Source organism: Thermobia domestica, chromosome 9 (assembly GCF_964235325.1).
Source record: "Thermobia domestica chromosome 9, izTheDome1.hap1.1, whole genome shotgun sequence".
In the NCBI taxonomy this organism is placed as follows: Eukaryota; Metazoa; Arthropoda; class Insecta; order Zygentoma; family Lepismatidae; genus Thermobia; species Thermobia domestica.
The window spans coordinates 28750479-28763043 of NC_137462.1; the positions used below are offsets into that span (position 1 = coordinate 28750479).

Here is a 12565-nt window from a genome sequence, read left to right on the forward strand (position 1 = left end):
AAACCTAAAACTTGAGTGAACTAATGTTGACCACGAAATTCGAGAAATTTCTCATCTCCTCGGAAGTCAGCTCTATTCTTGTCTCGAAGGTAATATTACCTGTTTCTATTCGCGAACAACTATCATCTATGTTCACAACCAGAACCCAGACTATGATAGGTATGTCATGATGAGTTTACAACTTTTCATGAGCTCTGCAGAAGTATCCAACTTAAGGGGGCAGACTACTAAATATTTTTGAAAAACTAATAATTTTTCTTTTGCCTGTTTTTCGTATGTGGAAAGAGGTAATAAAATGTAACTTACCACAATTATAGATAATGTTATTCTACACCCGAAAATACGAATCGGAAGAATTTTCAGTGGTGCCATCCATAGAAATTACAGTGTGACCAGAATTTGAATTACGCAAAAATCTAGGTTAAGGCAGCGACTAGAAAAATGAACTCAACGGTAATTGCTGACTTATCATGCTGTCTATGTTTCTTGTTTACTACTTTTAAAATAATATTTCTATTTATTTTGTAATAACTTATTTATTTTGTAATAATTTATGTAAGTTTTATAAAATAAATAGAAATATTATTTAAAAAGTAGTAAGTAAACAAGAAACATAGACAGCATGATAAGTCAGCAATTACCGTTGAGTTCATTTTTCTAGTCGCTGCCTTAACCTAGATTTTTGCGTAATTCAAATTCTGGTCACACTGTAATTTCTATGGATGGCACCACTGAAAATTCTTCCGATTTGTATTTTCGGGTGTAGAATAGCATTATCTATTATTGGGGTAAGTTACATTTTATTACCTCTTTGCACATACGAAAAACGGGCAAAAGAAAAATTATTAGTTTTTCAAAAATATTTAGTAGTCTGCCGCCTTAAGACTTATGAATATTATAGCTTTGGTGAATACCATTGTGGACCGCAAGTGTTGTTTTATACATTGCATAACAAGAAAACATGCAACAGAAATTATATCTAATGTTTCAAAAATTTTCCAATAAAGAATAAAAGGCAACGCTTTCTATAAACTTTCAAAAATATATAGTTAATAGCTTCAATTATTTTTGTTACTTAAAAAAATCTGGGAGGCCTAACCCCCCACGGCTCTGGGCTGGATCCGTCACTGTCTGTGTTTGTCCTCAATTTTCACGTTTTTCGCATTATTTGATGAAATAAAAGGAAGGATAGAAATGGCGAAAGAAGCCTTTAGGAGAAACAAAATACTATTTTGTGGGACCTTGAATAAAGAGTTGAGAAAAAGACCTATAAAGTACTACGTGTCAAGTATTATACTATGTGGGGTCAGAAACATAGTCACTACACAAAAATGATTAAAAACGACTGGAGGCTTTCGAAATGTGAGTGTGGAGAAGAATGGAGACAATTAGCTGGATTGAGTGGAAAACGAATGAAAGGGTCTTAGGAATATTGGGGTAGAGAAGAACAATTTTAGATATTATTAAAAAGAAGAAGAGAAACTGGTTGGGACATTGGATAAGAAGGAATTGTATCATGATGGAAATGCTAGAGGGTATGGCGAAGGAGAGGGCAGGAAAGAAGACGAAAGAGACCACAATTAAGGTTGATTTAAAGGGACAAGTTTTGCCGATAGATGTTACTGCAGTCTTCGTATCTCTCTCATGCATTTTTTACGTATCACGAAAATTCACGATTTCTCTTACAAATTTCAAAATAGAGACTTCAAATTTTTAGAGAATGACATCTGTCGGCAATGCTTGTCCCTTTAAACCAACCATAATGGACGATATCAAAACATAAAAATCGTAGGTGAAAACGAAGAGGTTAGCGGAAGACCGTGGAGCATGCAAGCTTTTCAGTTGTAGCAAGTGACTTGCCAATAATGGTAGAATACCTATGATGATGATGACACGTTACTTCGCTACTTTGTGTAACATCAATTTCTCTTATCGACATGAGGTAAGGACCTCCTTTATGAACGTAAACCTTCGTGAGGTTGGCTATTTCCTTTTTAATGAATATCAACATAAATTTTCCCGAACAGACATGTTTTACTAACTTATTAATGTCCATGTTAATCAAAACCATTGTGACCTATTGTAACATCATGGAGGAAAGAAAAGCATATCCTGTGATGAGAAGAGCAGCTACATTATCAGACGAAATGAGCCGTGATTTGAAGACCACGTGGATTATCTCAGAAGACATAACACTTATTTGTTTTGATGCGGTCACACAGACAGAAGAAGGAAGGAAATTCCTTTCATCCGTAGTTCACTAACCCTCCTCCTTCCCCAAACTTCCAACACACAAACACAAATGACTTACTAAACACAGATAGGGGCCTTATGTATTCTGGTCTAGTCTCAACTTTTAGCCTCACCCACTTAGACAAGAGGCTCCTGTTTTTAGAACAGAGTCTAACGTTGACAGCTGTTCACGAATCTCTTGAAAGACCTCTTTGAGTATCAGCGCTCCTAGTGGTGGTCGTAGTAAACATAATCAAGAAAAAGAAAAGCCTGTGAAACTTCCAAGTGAGGCCTTAAGAAAGAAAACAAACTATCAAGAATAACCTAGACAAGAAAGAGAGAAGATAAAATGGCTCAGGAAACAAAAGAAGAATAAAAGCAAAGCAAGGATTACATACGAGATTTTGAGGTAACAGTTCAAATAGTACGTGCTAGGAAACCTCCATTATTTTTTATCTACACAACTGTTCATTTAAATATTTTTACATAACGTAATGAACACAAAAAATGAAATGAAATCTTTGAGTTTTACGTCCCACAGTTATGCCGGGTAGGCTAAAGGAGACGGTGATGTTGAGAAACGGGTGAAATGGTGGAATCAAGAAAGTGGGAGGAAACGGTAGAACTCTGAGAAAACCCACACACACACGGGGTGTTTGTTCACCACAAAGTTCACTTGGCGCGAGCTGGGATCGAACCAAGGATCCCAAGCACCAGAGGTGAACGCTCTTACCACTGAGTCACCTCGGCGCCTGTAACGAACACAGTCCACAGTCTTGGACAACTGGAATCTACTTCAGAAACAATTTTCAAACTATGGTCGGTGGACCACAAGTAAATCTCGAGGTCTTCTTTGTGGTCTTCGTACAAGATCGAACATTAGTCCAAGAAAGACAACAAAAATAAAGAAAAATACCAAATTGTGAGAAGTTCGTTTTCGTGCTGATTACCAGCATTTTATTTTAATTTGAGATATAAATTCACTACATAACATTGAAAAAATCTACAATTCTATTACCTTATTTAATGTTCAAAACATGTTGACTCAAATTGGGTCTTTCGTAGTGGCATTTTCAGCTTGGGAAATACCAGGAGTCACATGGGGCCATGTCGGGTGAGTAGCGAGCCTGACGACACACAGGAATGTTGTATTTGGCGATGACTTCTTGAATCAAATTTCGCTGACACTCTCCTCATGCCCAAATTCTTGTTCAGAATGGAATGTACCGATCTGACTGAATGGTTTCAGCTTGTGTATTGCCAAACTTTTGGCGAAATTTTTGCAATATCGCCGCTCAAGTTTTTCTGTCATTTTAGAAAAAAAAAAAAAAAACTGAAATCCCATGACCGCTCACTACACGTCTTTACTTGTTGGCTGACTGCCAGCGATTGACGCTTTCTGCGAGACGGGCGGGAAAAAATTTACAACTGCACTCGTGTGTCCCCTCTATATCCACACTGAAGTAAGTCTCCCACGCTTCATTGGTTTACGCGGAAAAAAATAAGGCTCAATACTTTTTGAATATACCTCGTATGTTATATTGTCTTGTAATTCTCACAACTGGTGTGTGATGCAACATTGTATTAGATTTATTACAATAGAATGTTTGTCTAGTTCGTGAACTGTTTTGTTTGGCATTAAAGTAAGTAATTTATATAGAAATATCTTAAGTTTACCTTCTGGCACGTAAACTATTACTCTTAAATTCTTGTAATAATCTTTTGTATGAAATATTATCTTAACACGGGAACTTCTTATTCTTTACATAATACACATATCATAAAAACATATTCTGCAATCTCTCAATTTTCTTAAAGTAACATTCGTAATAAGGATTCCGCACTACGTGACGTTCGAATATTCGCTTCATGACCTTGTTCTCAAATTACTTTCAGTCTACCTTCTTCCCTCTAAGCGACCATGTTTCTCAACCATACAGCACAATACGCATGATTATCGTTTTCTATATTTTAAGCTTCAAATTCCTGAACGGAATTAACGACGATAAAAGATTTTGAACTGAATAATAACACGAATTTCGTGCTTTCAGTCTACATTTAATTTCTTTGTAGATATTATTTTGGTCTGTTAATTGATTAGGCCTATTCCAAAGAAAGGTAATTTTGCAATTTAAAAAAAAATGTTCCTTAGTAAAACCTGTATTAAATTCCCATGAATAACTCTTTTTTTTTTTTTTTTTTTTTTTTACAAAATCAGAATATTGAAGGGTATTTTTATACCTTTAAAGTTGCCTGAAATATTAGTATTTCATTTCAATATACAATGTTTAACACAGTGAGACCTCGATAACTCGAAACAGAAGGGAACAGATAAAAATTCGAGTTATCGAATTTTTCGAGTAATCAAGGTGGCCAACAAAAATTCGAAATAGCAAGATTCCACTTTCCTCATGAAAAGTGACTATATAACCATGGGCGTCCAAAGGGGAGGGCAGGGTGGGGCTCGAGCCCCCCTGGCTCACGAAAATGTATTAAATTTCTTAAGATTTTCTTAATACAAGTAAAAAAAAAAAAAATACGGAACGTAATATAGCAACCTGGGATTTGAGCCTCCTCCTAGAAAATTTTCTTCGTGCGCCCATGTATGTAACCTCTATGATTCGAAGCTCTATTCATTCAACCTCTGTAACTCGAAGTTTGAAAGTTGATTTAATTAAATATCTAATAAAAATAAAATACTGGGTACGCGTAAAACACAATTACAGTACATAATAATAATAATAATAATAATAATAATAATAATAATAATAATAATAATAATAATAATAATAATAATAATAATAATAATAGCACTAGCAACAATGACAATTACGTAAAAGTATAGAGCTATAACTTCGAGTTATCGATGTCACATCAAGAGAAATTCGACTTATAGAGGTAAACTTCGACTCGTAAAGGCTCGCAGATACCAAAGTTCGAGTTAATAGAGATTTTTAAATATGATTACGAAACTCTTAAAATTCATCTTATCGAGATTGTAAATTTTAAACATTCGATTCATAGAGGTTATTTTAACCTTGAGTGTTATGGAGAATTCAAGAAAATGTGAAAAAAAAATCTGAGTTATCGAGGAATTCGAGTTATCGAGGAGGTCCAACTCTAGAATGTTTGCATAGTATTATAGTTAAGTACAAATTAAAGTTTAATGGTTAATTATAATTTTGGTCCGTATGTCATTAACCACTCTGTATAATGTCCTTATGCTGCTCATCTAATCAAAAGTTTTGAATAGAATTGAATTGAAAAAAAAAATTGATGTATTTTGCTACAAAAGGACACCCAAACCATGTCTGTAAACTAAATAAATAAATATGAACTTCAGAGTTGTAAAGTCTTTTTTGATATACCCTATATATATATATATATATATATATATATATATATATATATATATATATATATATATATATATATATATGTGTGTGTGTGTGTGTGTATGTGTGTGTATGTATGTATATACCATGTTTTTACATTTCTTCATTATAAGCTAATTATCTTGAAGAATCAACGTAACATGGTTTCCTCTACAAAGTATAACGAATATTTAAGTTACTTCGTTTAATTTTTATTGTTCGTGTCAGAGACCCAGCATTTATTGGTGCTAGTATATTCTGATTTATTCAAAAGGATTCAAACCACAACATCGCATCGGAGCGTAATGTATTCACTAGCTGTTCTCGTTCAGCCTAAAACGGAAATCAGGGAAAACCTAATTTTGAACACAACGCTTGTTCCGGAGTTTCATCTATCAGATCACATCACATTGCATGCAGCTTTGCACATGTAGTGACAGTGTTAGCAATCTATCTGCCCTCCCCCAACGTATCTCTTGGTACAGAAATCCCGTAGAACAGTCAAGTTAATTACTAGGACATTCTGTAATTACAAATTACGCTCACAGAGGATCGCTACATGCCCCATAGGCAGTATCCACCTAACTGTGTTACCGTACATTACTATATTATTACGTAACGTTAATATTGGATAATAATAATGTTCCCATTGGAATATTTAAGGGAATGCAACGGTTAAATGCTCACATTAATCCTCGTACAAAGTCTAAAAGGATTGTCTAAGAATTATTGAGCTTTTTTCGCTCAAAGTGCATGGTAAGTTTATATTTTTTTCCCATAATACTTTGTCAGAGGGAGTTAAAACTCGGAACCCTCTTTTTGCGTGCACCACTAGAATTGATAACCAAACTTACAATCAAAACGTCTGCCAAAGTTACATTAACATTAGGTATGTATATGTAATCTTCTGTTATACAGTAGACATTCGTTAGTCCGGCACCTAATACACCGAAATACCGATGGTTCCGCACTGTCATGGTACAGTTCTTCCCTTTTTTGGATTAAAAAATCCAATATATTTCAGACAAAATTTTCTTCTGGGCCTTATGTCTGGAGAACAACATATAGTGTAGCCAATCCCATATTATCATTTAACTTTTTAACTTAGTATGATGTACTTATTCCGTTAAAAATACGAAAACTCGATTTAGGGTCGTTCAAAAATATTGTCGCCCCTAATCCAATATATATATATATATATATATATATATATATATATATATATATATATATATTTCAATCAAAAATTTTCTTGTAGGCCTTATATCTGGAGAACTACATATAGTGTAACCAAACCCAAACTATCGCTTAACATGTGATTTGCTTACTCCGTAAAAAAAAAAAAAAAAAAAAAAAAAAAAACGAAAACTCGATTTAAGTTCCGTTCAATTGTGGCCCTGAACCAAAAATTACTTATTGACCAAGATAGCAATCTTTTGATGCATTTTTTGGGATCATTCCCAAAATTCTTGACCAAGATCGGCATCTTTCGATCCATTTTTTGGGATCATTCCTAAAATTCTTGTTTAAGATACAATTTATTGTAGGCTCACAATAGTACAGCAAGCTTGTGTCGCTCTGTATTCTTTAAAAGATAGAATTACAATTAAGTTTTGGGTGTATTTCAGTTGAAATAATAATCCTACTGTTCCTGGTAAAGAATATTTGCTAGTAAACATCATGCTATATCTGTATTCAGTCTATGAATAAGCATTTAGCGATTGCAATTGTGGGAGACATTGCCCAAATATTTCGTCATTTTCGGTAAACCAGCATTGACGCTCCCGAAAGTGCCATACTATCGGAAGTCTATTGTATTAAAAAAAGAATTTAAAAAATAAAAAATACTCAACTATGCTTGATCTTTGTTCACGTAGAATTCCTCTTTTATATATGACTGTCACCATCATCACTTGCTTCCAGTCCCAGGTGCTGAGGCAAGCGTCTCAGTTTGCTGTCATTGAACATAAGGGTTCCTGTGGAAGCCTTTTGGAACAGACGTGGAAGCTGAGAATGACAGGGTTAATTACAAAGTTTTCGGGAGGAAAACAAAGGTTGGTGTGGAAGACTGCGGGGAGGAAACGAAGAAACAGGGGAAAACCGGTTGAAAAATTGTAAGGGAAAAAGTCTTTCGTAGTTACGAAAAGACGAGAAGAAGACGAAGAAACGTATTTACACACGAGAAAACTTTCGGAGAAGGAAGAAAGAAAAAAAGAAGTGAAGAAAATTCATTTGAAATTAAATTGAGTAGAAGAACACCATTTTCTCATGTACTTCTACCAGTATATTCTTCAGAAACGAAACTGAGATTAAATTAAATCTTAGGGAGTATTGTACAGTTCAGGGATATAAAACGCTATTAAATTTTAGAGAACTTTAAACATCTTTTTATTCAGACCTTTTGTTAGAAATTTGATTTTTTTTAAAAAAATGATTGAATACTGAAAAGAAAAAAAAAAAGAAAAGAAGAAAAATCTTTGGTAGTCTTAATAATAAGTACAGGGTGGCCCAAAAGTAGGTATACACCCCTGCATTGATCAAGTATAACATTCTAGCTTATAGGTTTATTTGCTTCGGCTGTTCCGAGTTCAAGATCGTAAGTAGTGCAACCCAAAAGCATAAAAAGCATAATAGCAATTTACACATATGGTTGGTACCTTGAACATGGTTGTGGTTGTTTAAGGGTCCAGACGAAACTAATTTTAAAAGCATAATTTTAGAAAATAAAGCATAATTTAAAATATATAGCACAATTCTTTTTAAAAAATCTCTTTAACTACAAGTTTAACATACTGTATTAACACTTTTTAAAACCAATATTTACAATACAAAAGCATTGAGAACAACAATGCAACAATGAAAAGCTTATTTTTATTTCTGTAAACTTTTCGGTGTAATCCTTTGATGTGGAGAAAAGAAAAAAGGAGAAGAAAACTTCCGTCAACAATGAAAAATACACAAGAACTCCACCCTATATTGTTATGTGTACCTCTTGAACTTGAGCATCTTGTGTACTTTTTGGTGGCATCTTTTACTGTCCCTTTCTGTATGTATGCACCTCTAAGGCGCACACACTAGTGACCCAAAAAAAAAAAAAAAAAAAAACACTCGAGTAAAGCATCTCTTTACAGTGCGTTAAGTAGAAAGTTCATGAAATATGAAAGAAACTGGTTGCATAAAATATTAATAAAGAGATCAAAATATTTAATGTATAGTAAATATTACACATTATATACGATTAATGTAAAACAATGATTGAAATTAATAATAAAGCATAATAAAGCATAATTTGGACAAAAATAAAGCATAATTAAACAAAAAATAAACCATAATGTGGGTTGCTCTAGAAGTAAGAAGACGTTAAGAACAAATAATAAAGAAACTAAGTCTACCTGATGGATAACAATAAGAAATAATAAAAAAAGCAATGAGATGATCAATAGGGGACTGTATATCTACTTTTGAGCCACCTATGTATGGCAAAGTCTCATTCTGTCACGCTAATCCTAATAACGGACATTCACGCTGACAGATGTCAGTGCCTGCTCTGCCATTTGCCTCTGTGGCATGATGCTTGAATGATAGTATAAATATAGTATGGAGTTTGAGGTGCTGGTGGGAACTCATATAATAATAATAATAATAATAATAATAATAATAATAATAATAATAATAATAGTAATAATAATAATAATAATAAAAATAAAAATAATAATAATAATAATAATAATAATAATAATAATAATAATAATAATAATAATCAAATAAATAAATTTGCATAAACAATTAGAAAGTTTAATTAAGCATAATTTTAAACCTTTAGTGCGTGGCGGCCGAGAGCTCTATGGTAGTGGTAACTTTAACTCTTATTATTTCGACATAACGTAATTATAGAGTTCCACTCGAAAAGAGAAAGATAAATGAAACTCACAGAGTAGGGGAGAAGCCACTGGGCAATGAATACCTGTATTTTTTGTTCTTTTAAAAAAATGTGGGTGGAAACTACTCGTAGGCATTGAATATTTGTTGTACTTACAGAAAGAACATAAACAAACTCAATACAAACTTCGTGTACATTATAAAATTGCATTACATGCCTAGGTATTATCAAAAAGTAAGGTGAATTTTCGATTTACTAAAAAATGTGCATTTCAACGTGACACCAAATCGTCCATATCTTTTGCAAAGGAGTAATGCCACAGGTCCCCTAACTAGTTACCGTAGTCTGTTGTGTCTCTTGCAATGTACCGAAACGCAGCCCACGGAGGTGTTTCATTTAGGGTCCAAACAAATGTTAGTCGAAAGGGGCTAAACCAGGGCTATAAGGATGCTGGTCAAGAACCATCTAGTTGAAACTCATGATGTGTATACGGGTGCGTTAGGCTGCATGTCGTCGTGCGTTATCATGCAGTAACAACATCCTCTGTCGTAGTGCTCTTTCTCGTTTCTGACGTATGACTGCTTTCAACCTATTCGTGGTTTGGCAGTACGTGTTCGCAGTAATGCTGATGCCCTGGGACAATGATTTTTGCTTCTATATGTTGTACTTTTAAAATGATCATACACGTGTTTTCCTGTTTTCCTGATATAAAACACCTATCTTACCGTTTGTGATTTCTAGGAGTGGAAATGGACTTTCCGGACACCCTGTATATTCATATAACTCGCACAGTATATGCATTCGGAAAATTTTATTATAGTTTCGTAATAGGTGCCATTAGTGCTTTCGATTCGTGTATAAACCATCTTTCACTTCGATATATAATCTCCCTCTCTTCCCTTGTAAGTAGCAGATAGATTGACATAGAAGGCTGTACTTACCGTCATACTTCCCTCACCTTGGTATCTGCAGCATACAAATATATATATATGTTAAGATAAAATGAATATGTTTCTAGAATATATATATATATATATATATATATATATATATATATATATATATATATATATATATATATATATATATATATATATTCTAGAAACATATTCATTTTATCTTTTAGAAACAAATTCATCTTATCTTTTGATACATTTTTGTGTATACGAATTTCACAATACAATTTTTAAAAATATTTTCAGTAAGATGGCTATGTTATGTGCTAAGCTTACTCCTTTTTTGAATTTTGTAGCTTAAGTTATAGCGTACCACATTTGCACACACAAACCAATTAATTTTGGTAAATTCTTCAGGATGAGGTCAATGAGCTCGGATCTGATATTTGATTACATTCCAAATATTCAGTTGGATTAAGATCAGGTGAACAAGGATAAACTTTTCAGCCGACTATTAGTGCCGACAGGAACTGACCTAGATACAGTGATGGATCTAGCCGGGGGCCGGGGGCCTAGGCCCCCCAGTTTTTGACTGACAAACAATTTAAGCTACTATTTATATATATTTTTGAATTTTTTGTAGTAAACTCATGATATAGTTACCTATCATATTCTGGGTTCTGACTGCCCCAGTTTTTATCTTCTAAATCCACTACTGTCTAGATATGTCATATGTCTGCGATTTATTAACAGAAGCAGAAATGTGTTTTCGTAAATAATAAAATAGATATTTTGTAAATCACGGCCAACTTGATATACAGTATGTGCAGAGACTATAATTTGTAGGGTTATTATTATTATTATTATTATTATTATTATTATTATTATTATTATTATTATTATTATTATTATTATTATTATTATTATTAACTAGTATCTTGAATTTAGCTATTGAAATTATGGCCACCCTGTACTGGGAGTACGTCATCCTTGACCCATGTATATAAGAAAAATCAAGAAGAGAGAGACTGAAAAAGAAAACCACACGTAAATTTCTTTATGTTAAATGTATCCTCCTAATTAAATCTGTGCAAACAATGCTAATACACTTGAAAAATGTTTGAAAGTTACGTTTTGCTTTTATCCAACAGTTGGCGTAACTCCAACGATTCACGCTACGTATGCCGGTCTTTCGTAGACTTTGCTTCCTCTCAGAGTTACGCAATAGGATGCTTCTTCTTGCTCATACGAAACATAAAGTAGCAAGACCTCGTGGCGCAACGGTAGCGCGTCTGACTCCAGATCAGAAGGTTGCGTGTTCAAATCACGTCGGGGTCAACCTGAGTTTTTTTTTGTTTAAACTTAAGATCTTTCGTGTATTTTTTTCTTTAAAAACTTATTTTGTTTTTGTTTGAATGTGTTTTTCATTACACAATCTATCTAGATTATATGTTTGAAGCATGTTTAATGTAATTTACCGTACTTATTATTCTTGGCTAACTTACTATTGCATGTGCATTATATTTGTATGATTCCGGGTAGTAAGTAATGGTCAAGTGTTAATTGCAGCTAGCCATTAATAAACGAGAATCAAATAATTTTAAATAACCAATAGAAAGTCTTCTTTGTCACCTCAACCATAGCCTAAGTAGAGCAACCCACATTATGCTTTATTTTTTGTGTAATTATGCTTTATTTTTTCCAAATTATGCTTTATTATGCTTTATTGTTAATTTCAGTCGTTGTTTTATATTAATCGTAAAATAATGTAAAATATTAACTATACGTTAAATATTCTAAATATCTTGATCTATTTATTAATATTTTATGCAACCAGTTTCTTTCCTATTTAATGAAATTTCTACTTAATGCATTGTAAAGTCGTCGATCCAATGCCAATACCGCGAATGTGCTAATTCTAAGTTATAAGCATTTTAATATTCAACTTACCACGACAAATCAGTATATAGACTTAGGCACATGTTTTAGGAATTGACGTTAACTTCTAATATACTAATGTTTCACAAATGGGACTTTGATATTGGAATCTGTGTGCCCCAAATAACATGAAACTGCACTTAGGTGAAAATAGCAAAATTTGCACATTCGCGGTTTTGACATTGAACCGACGGTTTTCCTCGAGTCAGTGTTTGTTTCACTTGTGTGCACCTTAGAGGTGCATA

At 33.3% G+C, this 12565-nt stretch overlaps 1 non-coding gene across 1 annotated transcript; it reads left to right on the forward strand.

Annotated features, from left to right (window-relative positions):
* The first annotated feature begins 11648 nt into the window (after nucleotides 1-11648).
* Nucleotides 11649-11720, forward strand: TRNAW-CCA (transfer RNA tryptophan (anticodon CCA)). Its single transcript has one exon. It is a non-coding gene; the product is annotated as a tRNA-Trp (tRNA).
* The last annotated feature ends 845 nt before the right edge of the window (nucleotides 11721-12565 follow it).